Source organism: Lissotriton helveticus, chromosome 10, assembly GCF_964261635.1.
Source record: "Lissotriton helveticus chromosome 10, aLisHel1.1, whole genome shotgun sequence".
NCBI classification, from domain to species: Eukaryota; Metazoa; Chordata; class Amphibia; order Caudata; family Salamandridae; genus Lissotriton; species Lissotriton helveticus.
In genome coordinates this window covers 256,667,399-256,681,735 of record NC_136071.1, presented here as the reverse complement: position 1 = coordinate 256,681,735, position 14,337 = coordinate 256,667,399, and positions in this window count along the sequence as shown.

Here is a 14,337-nt window from a genome sequence, read left to right as displayed (position 1 = left end):
TTCTGCACTACTAAATTAACAGTCGGTGCCGAGTCTGGAATGTAAACACAACAAGAGGTCCCGATGACGCGACAAGCTCCACCCCTATCTGCGAGGATGACGTCAAGCACCATCCTGTTCTGGATCGTAAATAATCTCATAGCCTGCATCTCAACGGACATATTGGCAGCAATATCATCCTCCGTATTCACTACCTTCTCCATTACCCTCGAGAGACGCCTAATGGCTCTGCTGTTAAAGATGGGACCCCAGAATGGCAGTAAACCCTTAGAAAAATCTGTGAATTGCTGCCCAGAGGTGTCAGTCTGATCAACATCCTCAACCTGGAGTGCCCTCCTTTTACGCTAACCGGGCATGATGGCAAACCTCCGATGAGTTTTATGATAATCTAAAGGTGCCACATAAACAGGGGGAAGTAAATAGGCTAGGTAACAGACCCCACCCCAACCCTCAGGCAACCACAGGTATCCATTACCCCCGCAGACAAAATAAATATTCGGGGGAGTAACTAATGAAGGACTAAGGGGCAGGCGAATTGAAGCAGTCACATTGCAGGAGCTGTCCCCCACCTTAATGGGACCTCTCCCCAAAATACAGAAATAAGGTGAAGGCCCAACGACCGCCAGGGGTACCAGATAACGACCACTACTGTTTGTCACAGGGGGATGTCTATAGGCCAAGGAGGAGTTCAACTGCAGAAAACTTTCCCTCACTTTGTCGGTGTCGTTGGGTGTCACAAACCGTTCTACCTTCTTCGAGCACGTCTCTAAGAATGTCTGATCAAAACGTCCGTCAGTAAACAACCGTCCAAGGGAGGAAGTGGGCATAGGGCGTACTCGCATTGTCAACGTTGACCCAGTACCAGGCAATCGGGGAGTCAGAAAATCAGGCTGCTGAAAGAATTTCACCATACCAATGAAAGTGTAGCAGCCCACACAACTGTTCACAGGTGTTAAGGGAAGTGCCAGCAATCTATCCTTCTTGTATGCAGTGGAATGGAGCAACCCACAGACCCAACAATCTGTCACATTATACACAGCATGAGCATGATGTAGAGTTTTAATGAAAACATTATCACGATAACCCTTTCTCATGCATTGTTCACCATAATCAACAGTAATCATATTATGCTCCGGCAATGTGGAAGGAGTGGGAACTAACTTATGAACAGGGTAAGCTTCATCCAGAAAAAACAATATCCCAAGAATTATTAGAAATATAATAATGAATATCACAATAACCACTATTTTTCCTTTTCGGGGCAGGGCACGCCATGGTGAATCTGGCTCTGGTCTACGGGGAGCTGCAAAAGGTTGCTCCTCCTCTGGAATAGGACGGCCAAAGGGATACATATTACCTAGCTAAGAGTCCAAAACTAGACTAAAACAATACTACAAAAAATGTTCCAGACACTCCAAAACCGGCCAGAGGGGTTCTTCACCCTTGAAAGGGATCTTCTCCCTGTGTCCGTTAAAGCCTCACAGGTAGACTTCTATTGTTCAATCTCTAATCCCTCGACGGAGTCGCACAACTGTAGCAACTCAGGAGCACTGAACCTGGGCCCAGACGCAATCCTAGTGTTCCATTCAACAATGTCTCGAAGCGCACCAGGGCTCTTACCAGCAGTCCATCCCTACCATTGAGCTAACCTGTTCAGCATTGTCCACATCTATTCCCTAACTCAGCCCTTCTTCCAGTGCTCACTTTTCCTTCCTCTCTTTTCTAGGCCGCAGATTATAGCGAGTGCTCCCTCGCACTTCAGGATCTGTGAACAGAATGGGGAGATCAACAGCAGAGGATGTAGTCTCCGGTGTTTGCTCACTACGATCAGGGGAGGCCTCACTACTTGCACTCAGAGCTGGCCTCCTTTGACTCTCATTTGGCTCGTCACCCTTCAGTGAGGCATCCGAAAAGGGGACGTAACAAGGAACTACCTCGGTCTCGTGGTCAGCAACGCCGTCTCTCACCCATTCATCATAAGGCAGTGGGAGTGGAACTCTCTTGACATGCTAAGCATGGGTCCACGCCTTCCGGCCTTCAACTCGAAGTGCGGTGCGTGTGGTGAGGAGCACTTGCCTTGGCTCCAACCATCTGGGTTCCAAGCAGGACTTCCGTTGGTATCTTTTTACCACCACCCAGTCACCGGGTTGGATGCTGTGTCTGGGCCCCTCCGGCAGCGACTTCAGGGTGTCTGCTACCTGCTGATGAATAGAACGGAGATCTTTAGTCAAAGCATACAGGTAATCGATCAACAAAGGATATTCAATATCTGAGAAACATTTAGGTCTAGGGACACCCCACACATTGGCGGGCCTGCCGAATATAACCTCGTGAGGGGAAACGCCTGTATTGGAGTTAACTGTCACTCTAGTGGAAAGCAAGGCAAGAGGAAGTGCGTCTGGCCAGCGTAGCCCTGTACTCTCCTGTATCTTGGCCATTTTAAGCTTTAAAGTACCATTGAATCTTTCAACCAAACCCGCGGCCTGGGGATGTTGGGCTGCGTGAAATTTTTGAGATATTTGTAATCCTTTACAGATCTGCTTCATCAGTTCAGCATTAAAAGATGTGCCATTATCACTCCAGATCACCCGGGCAAGCCATATCTCGAGAAGTATTCTTTAATCAGAATCTTTGCTGTCGAGATGGCTGTACAATCTTTAGTTGGAAAGGCCTCCACCCACCTACTAAATGAGCATACCACCACTAGGACATATTTTAAGTTATTTACCCTCTCCATCTCAATATAATCCATTTGTATGACTTCGAAAGGGAAAGAAGGAGTGGCAACATTTCCAACTGGGACAGGTGTTCCTTTGCCAGGATTATGTCTTAAACAAACCATGCATTGCTGCTCTAAATGTGTTGCCACTTTGGAAATGTTCTTATTGCTCCATACTGGGTCTAACAATTTACATATCCCTTTTGCACTAATGTGCGCTGGCCCGTGGGCCATTGTCACCACTGGGAGGACATATGCATTTGGGAGTAGCCATCGTCTTTTGTCTGACACATCCGTTCAACATTCATCCGAGTCCAACCTCCCCCCACCATCTTTCCAGGCCCTCAACTCGTCGTCAGTTGCTTTTTCCTGTGTGTTCCGCACACTCTGTACACTGTTCGCGAACATATTAACGTCTGGTACCCACCTAGCTGGTCCTGCCACAAACATTCGTGGGAGTTTTGTCCGAGCCGTTTCTTTAGCTGTTTGGTCTGCAAATGCATTTCCCCGTCCTACATCATCTACCACCGCTTTGTGTGCACTACACTTGATCACAGCCAGTCTTTTGGGAAGTGTCAAAGCTGTTAATAGTCGTAATATCAATGGGCCATTCTGAATCTTCTGTCCGTGTGATGTCAAAAATCCCCGTTCTGCCCACAGTCGCCCATAGCTATGGGCCACGCCAAAGGCATATTGGCTGTCAGTGTAAATATTCACATCCAATCCTTCACTCAGCTCACACACATGCATCAATGCTATTATTTCTGCAGCCTGAGCTGAATGATATGGAATCCTAGAAGTCTCTACCACAGTTTTCAAGGTCGTGACTGCATATGCTGCAGTTGAGGTACCATCTGCAAGTTTAAAAGAGGAACCATCAACATACAGTTCCCCATCAGGATCATCTAGGGGGGTGTCCGTCAAATCTATCCTTCCCTTTGTCTCCTCCTCTGTCCTAAACAAACAATCATGTACTCCCTCGTCCTTTTCGTCTGAAGGGATAGGTATCAATGTGGCCGGGTTCAGCGTAGCACATCGTTTAATCGTCACATGGGGTGCAAATAACGTCATCTCATAACCAGTAAGACGAGCACTAGTTAAATGCTGCGTCTGTGTTCTGTTCAATAAAATGTCCACAGCATGCGGTACCATTACTGTAAGAGCTGATCCCAGGACGAGCCCTGCCGATTGTATAATTGAAACTGCAGCAGCCGCTGTAGCCCTCAAACAACTCGGCAATGCTCTCGCCACATTGTCAAGCATTGCAGAGAAGTAAGCGCACGGTCTCTGTTTCCCACCAAAACATTGAGTTAGGACAGACAACGCGCAACCTTCCGCCTCGTGTACGTAAAGCACAAAAGGCTTCTGGTAGTCAGGTGTTCCCAAAACAGGTGCAGAGCATAAAGCAGTTTTTAGTAACTCAAACGCTTCTTGACATGCTGGAGTCCAGGGTAGGGGTTCGCGCACTTCTTTAGTAGTCAGATACAGAAGGGGTTTTGTTAGTAGGGCGTAATTAGGTATCCACTGGCGACAATACGAAGTTATGCCCAAGAACGCGCGCACCTCTCGCTGCGTGTTAGGTACAGCCATGTTAGTTATCGCCTTAATGCGCTCCGGCGTCAGCCTCCTCCCCTCCTTCGATAGGAGATGACCTAAGTAGGTAACCTCCTGTCGGCAGTATTGAAATTTAGGAAGAGACACCTTGTGTACTTTGTGAGCCAAATGGTGTAATAATTTAACAGTGGACTCCCGACACCCCTCCTCAGTGTCTGATGCTATGAGGAGATCATCCACATATTGCAATAAAACATTACCCTTCGGGAGTTCCAAATCATCCAATTGCGCCTTCAAAGCTTGACTATAAATGCTGGGACTTTCTGTATAACCTTGGGGAATTCTACAAAATCTAAAACTTCGGCCAGCCAATGAGAATCCGAATAGGTAACGGCTATCTGGGTGCACGGGTATACTAAAGAATGCATTCTTCAAGTCCAGGACAGAGAAATATTTACCAGAGGGAGGAATCATTGTCAAGATCGTGGTAATGTCAGAGACCACCGGATACTGGGGCTCAACCACCTTGTTAATGTGGCGTAAATCAATCACAAAGTGATAGACATCAGGTGTACCATCACTGGAATCTGCAGGGGGTCTCTTAAGGATCGGAAGAATAGGGCTATTACAACTGTTGGAGTCCGTCTCCTCCACTACTCCTGAACGAATCAAGTCCTGTATTATTTGCAACAAAGCCTTCTCTCCATCCCTAGATATCTTATACTGAGGTATCCGAGGCAATCGGGCTCCCATCTTAACCTTTATTGACACAGGGGCAATATCCATTTTACCCACATCAGTATCGCCGCTAGTCCACAAACTCTCGGGAATCCCCTCAAACTCAGCTGGGAGGGGCTCATCTTTCGAAAAACACTGCTGCGCACGCGCGACAGTAGGACCCAACGTGAGGTACACACCATCTGGAGAACAGTAAATGGTAGCATTCAATCTTTTCAGCAGATCCAAACCCAGCAAGTTCTCGCCACACTGTGACGTTAGGAGGAAAGGGGAATCAACAGTAAAAGGACCAATCGTAAGAGCAAGCGGTTTAGAGATGGGGCTAATCACCGGTGTACCTGAGAACCCTAAGGAGATATTATTCTTGCCAGACAGAGCCGCCCCTGGTACCTGAGAACGGGCCACCAAACTCTTCGTAGCGCCCGTATCCACTAAAAATTTCTGGGGTGACCCTAACAAATCTGCTGTCACGTAGGGTCCTCATTGATCAATATCCACAGAAACCGGTCCCATGCTCTGTCCTACGCTGTCCTAGTTATGAGAAAATCCAGTCAAATCGTCCATAGCATAAGCATCATTGTAGTACTGTCTGTCTCTACCATTGTCGCCCCCGCTCTGAAAGTGCTGTCGGTCCCTGTCTCCATCAAAGTAATTCCCTCCCGGTCGCCTACCTTCATCAGACTGTCTATCATTCCTGCGAAATTCACCCCAACCACGTCCCCTGCCTTGTCCGGCAGTAGACTGAAGTTCTGGGCAATCTCTCCACCAGTGCCCCTCCTCTTTGCAGTTAGCACATTGATTTTGCCCCAGACGCTCTCTCTTCTCTCCCCTTCCATAACCACTTCCTCCTCGACCAGCTACCATGGGCGGGGCTCCCCGTCCCCGACCCTTCGCTACTTGCTGCAGTAACACTTTTGTCTTCAAATCCTTCGCCTTCTTCTCTTGTCTGTCTTTATTCTCATTCTCCCTATGTTCATAATACTGAGCCATGCTCAGAATACCAGAGGGGGTGGACGTCGTCCACGTACTCTCCGACGCCTGTAATCGACCCGATATTTCCGGTAACAAATTCGTTACGAATCTATTAACGAAAAGGCGCAGGCCGCCATCTTGGGAAATATCTTGACCACTGAAATCCATGAAAGTCTCTTCAAAGCGAGTGAAAAAATCTGAAACCGCCTCATCCTTTTTCTGTCTGCATGCAGTCAACTTATCCCAATCCACTTTCTTAGGAGGAATAAGGGAGTGCATATATTTTATTATGCGTCCCGGCAACACTAGAATTTCAGCCTTCGGCTTCTCCCCTGGCTTTCGCTCCTTGTACCAATCCTTAAGTTCCTCCCAGGTGCTACCTAGCTCTTCTACATGATCCGTACCCTTTACCTGTCTCCACACATCCACCGGAACCAATAGTCCGAAAAACAACTCTATATCTGCTAATGTCATGGCCGTCGAGGACGCTGCTTCCGTCAGCTCTTTGTAATAGGCAGTCGGATTCTTTCTTGAGTCGGGCAACTGGGCCTTCAGTGCTAATACCTCGCTCCTTTTCCAAGGCGTATACACCCATTGTTCTTGGAAATGAGCATCGACGCGAGCTCGGGTGACATTATTAGTGGTCGGGTCTATCACTTCAGGTATTTCAGGGTGGAAAATAGGGTGTACCTCCCGCATCGGATGTACCCCAGGGAAACGAGGCTCTCCCGCCGACGGCAACTCATTTCTATACTCCAACAAAGACCTCAAACTGCGTAACACATCCTTCACACCAGTATTAGCTCTGTAGGCATTATTCTTAATGTCATGAAGAATCGCCGGTGCTTCTCCACCATATCCCTGTTCCCACAACGCTATCAATGTCGTCGACATATGCCATAAAGCATGCTGTTGCATCAGTGGTTCGTAATCTTTCATCGTGGACCAAATATCTTCAATCGAATAAATATTATTCCTAGCCCACTGACAAGCCTGATTAGCCACTACCGTTTTCTCATCCAACCCGACAGTAGAACGCATGAGCAACTTCCGGACCTGAGTAAGCAGCCCACTTCCCGCACCCCGAGCCGGGGTCACCAACCCACCTTGAGGGGTAGCGCTAGCCAAAACAGTAGGGAGCGCAGAGGGGGCCACCGAGAGGGCAGGTGAGCTCGCCGCCAAGAGGGAGACCAAGGGCGCCGTCAATGAAGAAGTGACAGAAGACAGAGCTTGTTCAACATCACTCAACAATTTTGGAGCGGAAACGGAGGAGGTGGTGGGGGCGCCAGATAAAGCAGAAGCACCTGTCTGCGGAACCGAAACCGCCGCGGAAGAAGCAGAACCCGCCAACACAGGGTACAAGGGTTGCGGGGCACATGGGGGAGGGGGGCGAGCGTTCAAAATGTCCTCCATTTCATCTTGTTCTTCCTCTCTAACCACATAGCTCTTACTATCCTGTAACCTGAAAAGCCTGTCTGCGCGCTAAATCCGCTGCTCATTCTCTCTCTTAGTATGCTCTCTCGCCTTCTGCGCCATTGTCTGTGCCGCTCTCTTTTGAGCTACCTTCTCTTCCCTCAACTGTCGCTCCTTTACTTCCTTCTGCCACATCCTTAGAGAATCGAACATACTCTGGCGACTGCGCCTAGCGAACAATCGGTCTTGTAAATAATCTAATTTTGCCACATCAAAAGAACCGGTCAAAGGCCACTGCAAATCCACATTTCCTTTCGTATATCTGTGCCACAAAGTGTTAAACAAAATCGGAGGCAGTCCATGTTTGACGTACATCTCGAAAATAGGGGAGCCCTTCACCGGGGCGGGCTGGCTCTCGGCCAGTCTAGTGTCCGAGGAGCCACAGCAGCACCCAAGGCACCGCAGTTTACTAAAACACGGCATCGCCACTCACTCAACCTCACACCAACACAAAACTTTTGCTTCCCCGGGTCACACAATCACAACGGGAAATTCACACTCACACGCAGTTGTACTTCCTATTTCGCCAACACAATCCCTGCCAAACAGGTGTTATCAAAATGGGACGAGGCCCGTCGACCAAGTCCTGGGGAACCTGGACCCTACCGCAGACCGAACAGTATACACACCGTTCCGAAATTGAGGAACACATCCGCCTCCTGGGCGGCACTACAGATCGCTGCGCACTATGCCACGTGAGAACCGGGACCCGCACCCAGCGAACCACACACCCTAGGGGTTCGGGTAGGTCCCAAAATTCATCCACAGCAAGCCACGCCTCGACAGCAGTACCATCCGGTCGGATGACAAACAGACGTCCACCCAATCTCCACGAAGTCTGTCAGGGCGCCACTCGCACCCTGAGTTCCCCGGAGCACCCTAGCCCCAGGAGCACACTAGCTCCTCCAATCACCAGAGACACACCGGTCTCAGAGACACACCGGCCTCATGGAGCATCCCCGCTCCCTCAATCAACAGTCGGACCACTCACCTTTTATGCGCAGTACCGACTTCTACCGTTCTCCACCACCGGCTGCCAGGACCAACACGGTCAGCTCCAAAGTTCCGCCTTCCGGACTCCGGCGCAGGATCATGAACCGGGACCTCTCCCGATCAGCAGGGCGGGGCAGCGCTGCGAGAACCAAGCTCGGCATCAAAGTGGGTACCCAGACCCACCGTGCCGACCAGAGGGTCCCCGGTCTTCTGCTACCCACTTACGGGTGAGAAAGATCCTTATCGCGGAGTGCCTGTTCGGGCGCCATCTGATAAGCGTGGCTCAAATCCACCCGAGTGACTTACCGCACTCACCTATAGTTACCCAATAATAAGTCATCCGGACAATGGAGAAGAATGAACAAGGTAATTTTATTAGGCCACAAACACCCATATGAGAGGGCCCTGTCCGACCTCACCCATAAGAGTGCGCCGAGAGGACTGACCCATCTCAACACAGTAATACATTATATCAGGATACAGTGGAGTAAAACACGCCCAGTGTGGAAAAATACTGGACCCCTGGAAGAGCGAACAATGGCCTCACACAAGAGGCATCTGCACCTGCGATGGTAACATTTCTTATCTCGGCCCAAGGCCACAGAGCCAGGCCTCAGCAACTCCAGCCCATGAGAACACCACTGATAATGAATTTGTTATAGTTTCGATCACAGTTAGCTGAGAAGGGAAAACTACTGCGTTAGCATTTCTTTCTCTATTCCTACGGGAGGGGTGAGTGAGTGCGACTCGCACACAGAGAGAAACACTTCCAAAATGGTGGCACACAAGCTGAGCTAAGAAAACATGATAGTGTAACACACACAAATGAATATTAGATGAAGAATATGAGCAAGAATGCATAAATGAATATACCATTGGTTAGACACATCCTGCTAACTCATAAATGTAAATGCAATGGGCGGGGCATCGGGAAATGAAACCTATCAGATTCAAGGGCATCCCTTCCTAATAGCGAGTCGCAGGGGTATGTATGAATGTTTTGGGACCCTTTCCCTTTTGTAAATGTGGGCACCAACATTTTTTTAAGAGCAGGGAGTAGTACCACAGACCACTGCCTACTCTTAAAAATGAAAAGGAAACTCTTCATTTTTCTGTTTTAAATGCAGACTGTTTCCTTTAAGGAAAACGGGCTGCATTTCCACAAAAATAAATGCTTTATTTAAAAAGCAAAGTATATGTAGGGGGGTTTTACCCAAGAAAAGTCACTGGGACCTGGGTCATAGTAGGTACTAGGAAAGAGGGGTCCCAATGTAGAACAAAACTAATTAACACACAGTTAAATGATAATAACAAAATTTAAAGGGTCTACAATGTTTAATTCACAGAGTAGACACAGTTTGGGATAACGTATCCAACAGTTCATATTATAAAGACGGTTGAGTAGTGCCCAGGGTAAAGGGGGTGGTGAAGTGAGGTTTTGTGCAGATAGGAAAAGTGACCATAAAACAGACGGTAATCTGAAGAACTAGATCATTACTTGAAATATACATATGAACATAAATCAAATTAAATCAATTGAGCAAAACATGCCCCAAACAGTACATGAATGTTACAATTGCGGAGAAGGGGGCTGGAATAGCGGGGGTTGGTTGTCGACGTTTCAACCCACTGTATGCAGGAATTAATGGAGGCCTTGCGGCGGGGTCTTCATCAGGACGGGTGAAGGGCTATCAACCTATTGATATTAATATTGGGTGTGTATTAGTAAAAACAATGGTCTGAGGATCGCAGTCAAAGACAATAGTGAAGCACACATTACAAAAAGGGGGAGGGGTGGGAAAGCATACCTATCGAATTAGGCGCTCATCATCTTGTATGTAACTTCTAGGTTAGTTCAGGTTGGAAATACCTAAGGGGTATGAACAATAGTATTATGCACGTATTAATTAATTTGTGCAGGAAAAATCTCTAAGTAAATAGATCGTCATTGATGAAATTGGTGAGACTTACATATTAATTGAAGTCGACCACATTCAGGCGGGGATCAGGGTTGGCCCGGGGACGTAGGGCGCAGGAGGCTCAGGAGTCTGACAATCAACAGGGGGGGAAGGAGTTAGTAACATCACCCCCGGACTAGCGCGGCGTCATGTGCATAATGCAGAGGGCGCGGCTTACCAGCAATTCTGGTGTGTGTCCGGGTCGTCCCCATGAAGTTATCGCGGCGTGGTGATTAAATCAAGCTGGACCCGCTGTAAGAGAGAACCAACAGCGATAGGAGTCAGAACAAGGTCGTGATTGTATTTGGGTTAAGGAACCCTCGGTAAGCGTGTAGGTTTACCGTAGAGAATGAATCAGATCGACGTCTCCGCAGTCACGTCAGGAAACTCAAACCGACTTCCTGTATCCGAAGTAGTTATGGAGACAGGGTCACATGGCCCAGGTTCGACATAGTAGACAGACTTACACTCCGGAGTGAAATGGAGTAATGGTATATTAAAGGGTGTGGATCAGATATACGGGGCACGTATTCAGATTGCAATAAAAAGCCCGCGATTACATCTGTAAGGATTGATTGTCAGACTCCTGAGCCTCCTGCGCCCTACGTCCCCGGGCCAACCCTGATCCCCGCCTGAATGTGGTTGACTTCAATTAATATGTAAGTCTCACCAATTTCATCAATGACGATCTATTTACTTAGAGATTTTTCCTGCACAAATTAATTAATACGTGCATAATACTATTGTTCATACCCCTTAGGTATTTCCAACCTGAACTAATCTAGAAGTTACATACAAGATGATGAGCGCCTAATTCGACAGGTATGCTTTCCCCCCCCCCCTTTTTGTAATGTGTGCTTCACTATTGTCTTTGACTGCGATCCTCAGACCATTGTTTTTACTAATACACACCCAATATTAATATCAATAGGTTGATAGCCCTTCACCCGTCCTGATGAAGACCCCGCCGCAAGGCCTCCATTAATTCCTGCATACAGTGGGTCGAAACGTCGACCACCAACCCCCGCAATTCCAGCCCCCTTCTCCGCAATTGTAACATTCATGTACTGTTTGGGGCATGTTTTGCTCAATTGATTTAATTTGATTTATGTTCATATGTATATTTCAAGTAATGATCTAGTTCTTCAGATTACCGTCTGTTTTATGGTCACTTTTCCTATCTGCACAAAACCTCACTTCACCACCCCCTTTACCCTGGGCACTACTCAACAGTCTTTATAATATGAAATGTTGGATACGTTATCCCAAACTGTGTCTACTCTGTGAATTAAACATTGTAGACCCTTTAAATTTTGTTATTATCATTTAACTGTGTGTTAATTAGTTTTGTTCTACATTGGGACCCCTCTTTTTTTATTTAAAAAGCAATCACAGACATGGTGGTCTGCTGACCCCCATTAGGCCACCATCCCTGTGATAACAGGCCATTCCCAATGGGTCGCAAAATGTGACCTACCTCATATATATTGATGAGGCAAGTCATTTGCGACCACATTGGGAATCGCTAAATGTGTCTGAGACACATTAGTACATTGCATTATGCGAATCACAAAAAAATCGCACTTAGAGACTCACAAAATGAAATGGTCATACATCTACCCCTTAATTTTGTTCCAACTCTACCCTTGAACCTTTGGTCCAAATTGTCTCCAGACATTATGGGTAGATGGATGTGAATCCGGCGAAAGTGGCAAACTTTACCCATGATCCGCATCTGCTTTACCATGGACTGTAAATAAAAGTGTCTCTCTACTCCATCACACTTTTCTGTCTTTGCAATGCTTGGTTAGCTGGTGCCGAATGTTAGCATTTGGGTTGACAGAGACCTTAGTGTTAGTTCTACCCTTTAGCAGTTGCAGTCCATTGTGTCTCTTTCCACCTCACTATCACAGCTCAGGCTTAATAGGGGCAAACACCTTTAACTCTGTCAGTTACATGTTAGTTTAGTTTGGCATTGCTCTTGAGGTCTATGGGATTTGCAGTCACACATATCCAGTTTGTAAGACGTTTCAATTCCTTTGTTGTGTGGGAGTACCAACATTGTTGTTTACAGGTTCTGCAGTCTTTCTCTTTAGTAAGGACTTGTAGCATGTTGTGTAAGGTAAGAGTTATGTGGAGCAGATTGCCCCAAAGAAAACTCCAGGTAAGAGCAGACCCATGAGGGTAGTTGAATGCCCTTTAACGCCTATATATTTATTTTCTTTTATTCAGCTACTGCGAATCATGAGACTAGGGATGCTTCCAAGGTGGTTGATCTTGAGGTAAAAAGCGAGCATGAGTCAAGCCACAGAGAACAGGAACCAAACTCCAAACTCCAGCATGATCTTTGGGAAATGGCGAGTGCTGTCAGGTCTAAACATCTTTCAAATAAGGCACTGACCAAGCTATCAGGTGGTTATGTTTGTTTGCAAGAGCTGGTGTTCCTGCTCACTCCCACTTTGGCTGCCAGGCACTTCCTCTCGCAGTGCTGCAGCTAAAACATGTAAAAACATTAAAGCCACAGCGGTCCAGATAGTGAATCATCGCGGCGGGTCCCAAACACCCTTATATCTTTATGGCATTCTTGGTAGGTCAGGAGGATAGTGCAGAATAATTTATACTTATGTCAGTTACATATAACTGGTGTATTTCAGTGCTATTATGTTTAAAACAGTAGTGTTTTGTCAGTGAATTTCTAAGGTTAAGTTAAAATCTTACTATCTTCCTCACATAAAACTACATTTGTAGCCTTTGTTTTTTCAATGAAAACATATGTTACCTCCTAGCACTTCCACCTAGCATGACCTCAGAGGAATTCAATGTTACTTTACTTTGCAAATAACATAAAGGAACAGAGATCTTCGATTAATTGTGAAATGTTTTATGGGACCAAGGACAAAATATGAATAACATAAGATCACAAATTACGGAATTGGTATTACATGGCTATTTTCAAGACAGAAAGACTGTTGTTAACCTAGTTACATTTTTAAGATGTGGTTCGAAAAGAGGATATGCTATCCCACTTTGGTTTTACTTTGTTAAGAGTTATGGTTTTTAAAGTAATATTTACAACCTGTGCTGGCATGATTTAGCTAATGTGGTTTGAATTCTAAAAGCAGGCATAGAATAATAATAAACCCTAGCAGGCATGTATAAATAATGGAATAATAGAACATGCTTCATCAGTGTTGGTGTTTGGTTCAGGTCAAATATATTTTGTTAAATAATTTTTTTTTTTTTAATTCAAATCATTTTTATTGAGGAAAAGAACAGAAAAACAATACAATAAGGTTTCAAATACAGAGATTGAGTCAGATGTGTTGCTCGTCAACAATACGCTACAAAACTAAAAGAAAAAACAAAGTCACAGTTTTCTGGTGATGCCCGGAACAGGCCTACATGGGAATGATGATTACATAAAGTAAATAAAGAAATAAATATAGAGAAGTACAATTACACGAAAATCCAAGCTATCAGTACTTAGGTCAGGCACAGGACTAAGCAAAATACAGGCGCGCTGTGGATAAGTACAGTATTCAGTGTTACATTATCACGGGGGATCAAAGTGAAATGAAGGCATATTAAGTAACTTCCAGAGTCTCTTATTTGATTGTTTCCAGGTGGCAGATTGTAACGCCGGATTGTCCGCTCCCCTCAGAAAGGAAAGCCATTCCTGCCAGATTTTAAAGCTTACTTCTGACGCGTTTTTCCATTTACATAAGATCACCTTACATGCCAGTGTAAGCATCAAGTCTAAGAGTTGGCGATCCTGCGCATTTGGCAAGCGTGGTTCAAGAGCCCCTAATATGACATATACAAATTCCCTCACCGGGAGCAGATGAAAAACGTGGTGGATACAGTCGAAGAACTTCCCCCAATATGTCTGTAGAGAAGGGCAGTAAAAAAGCATATGTGCTAGATCGCCAA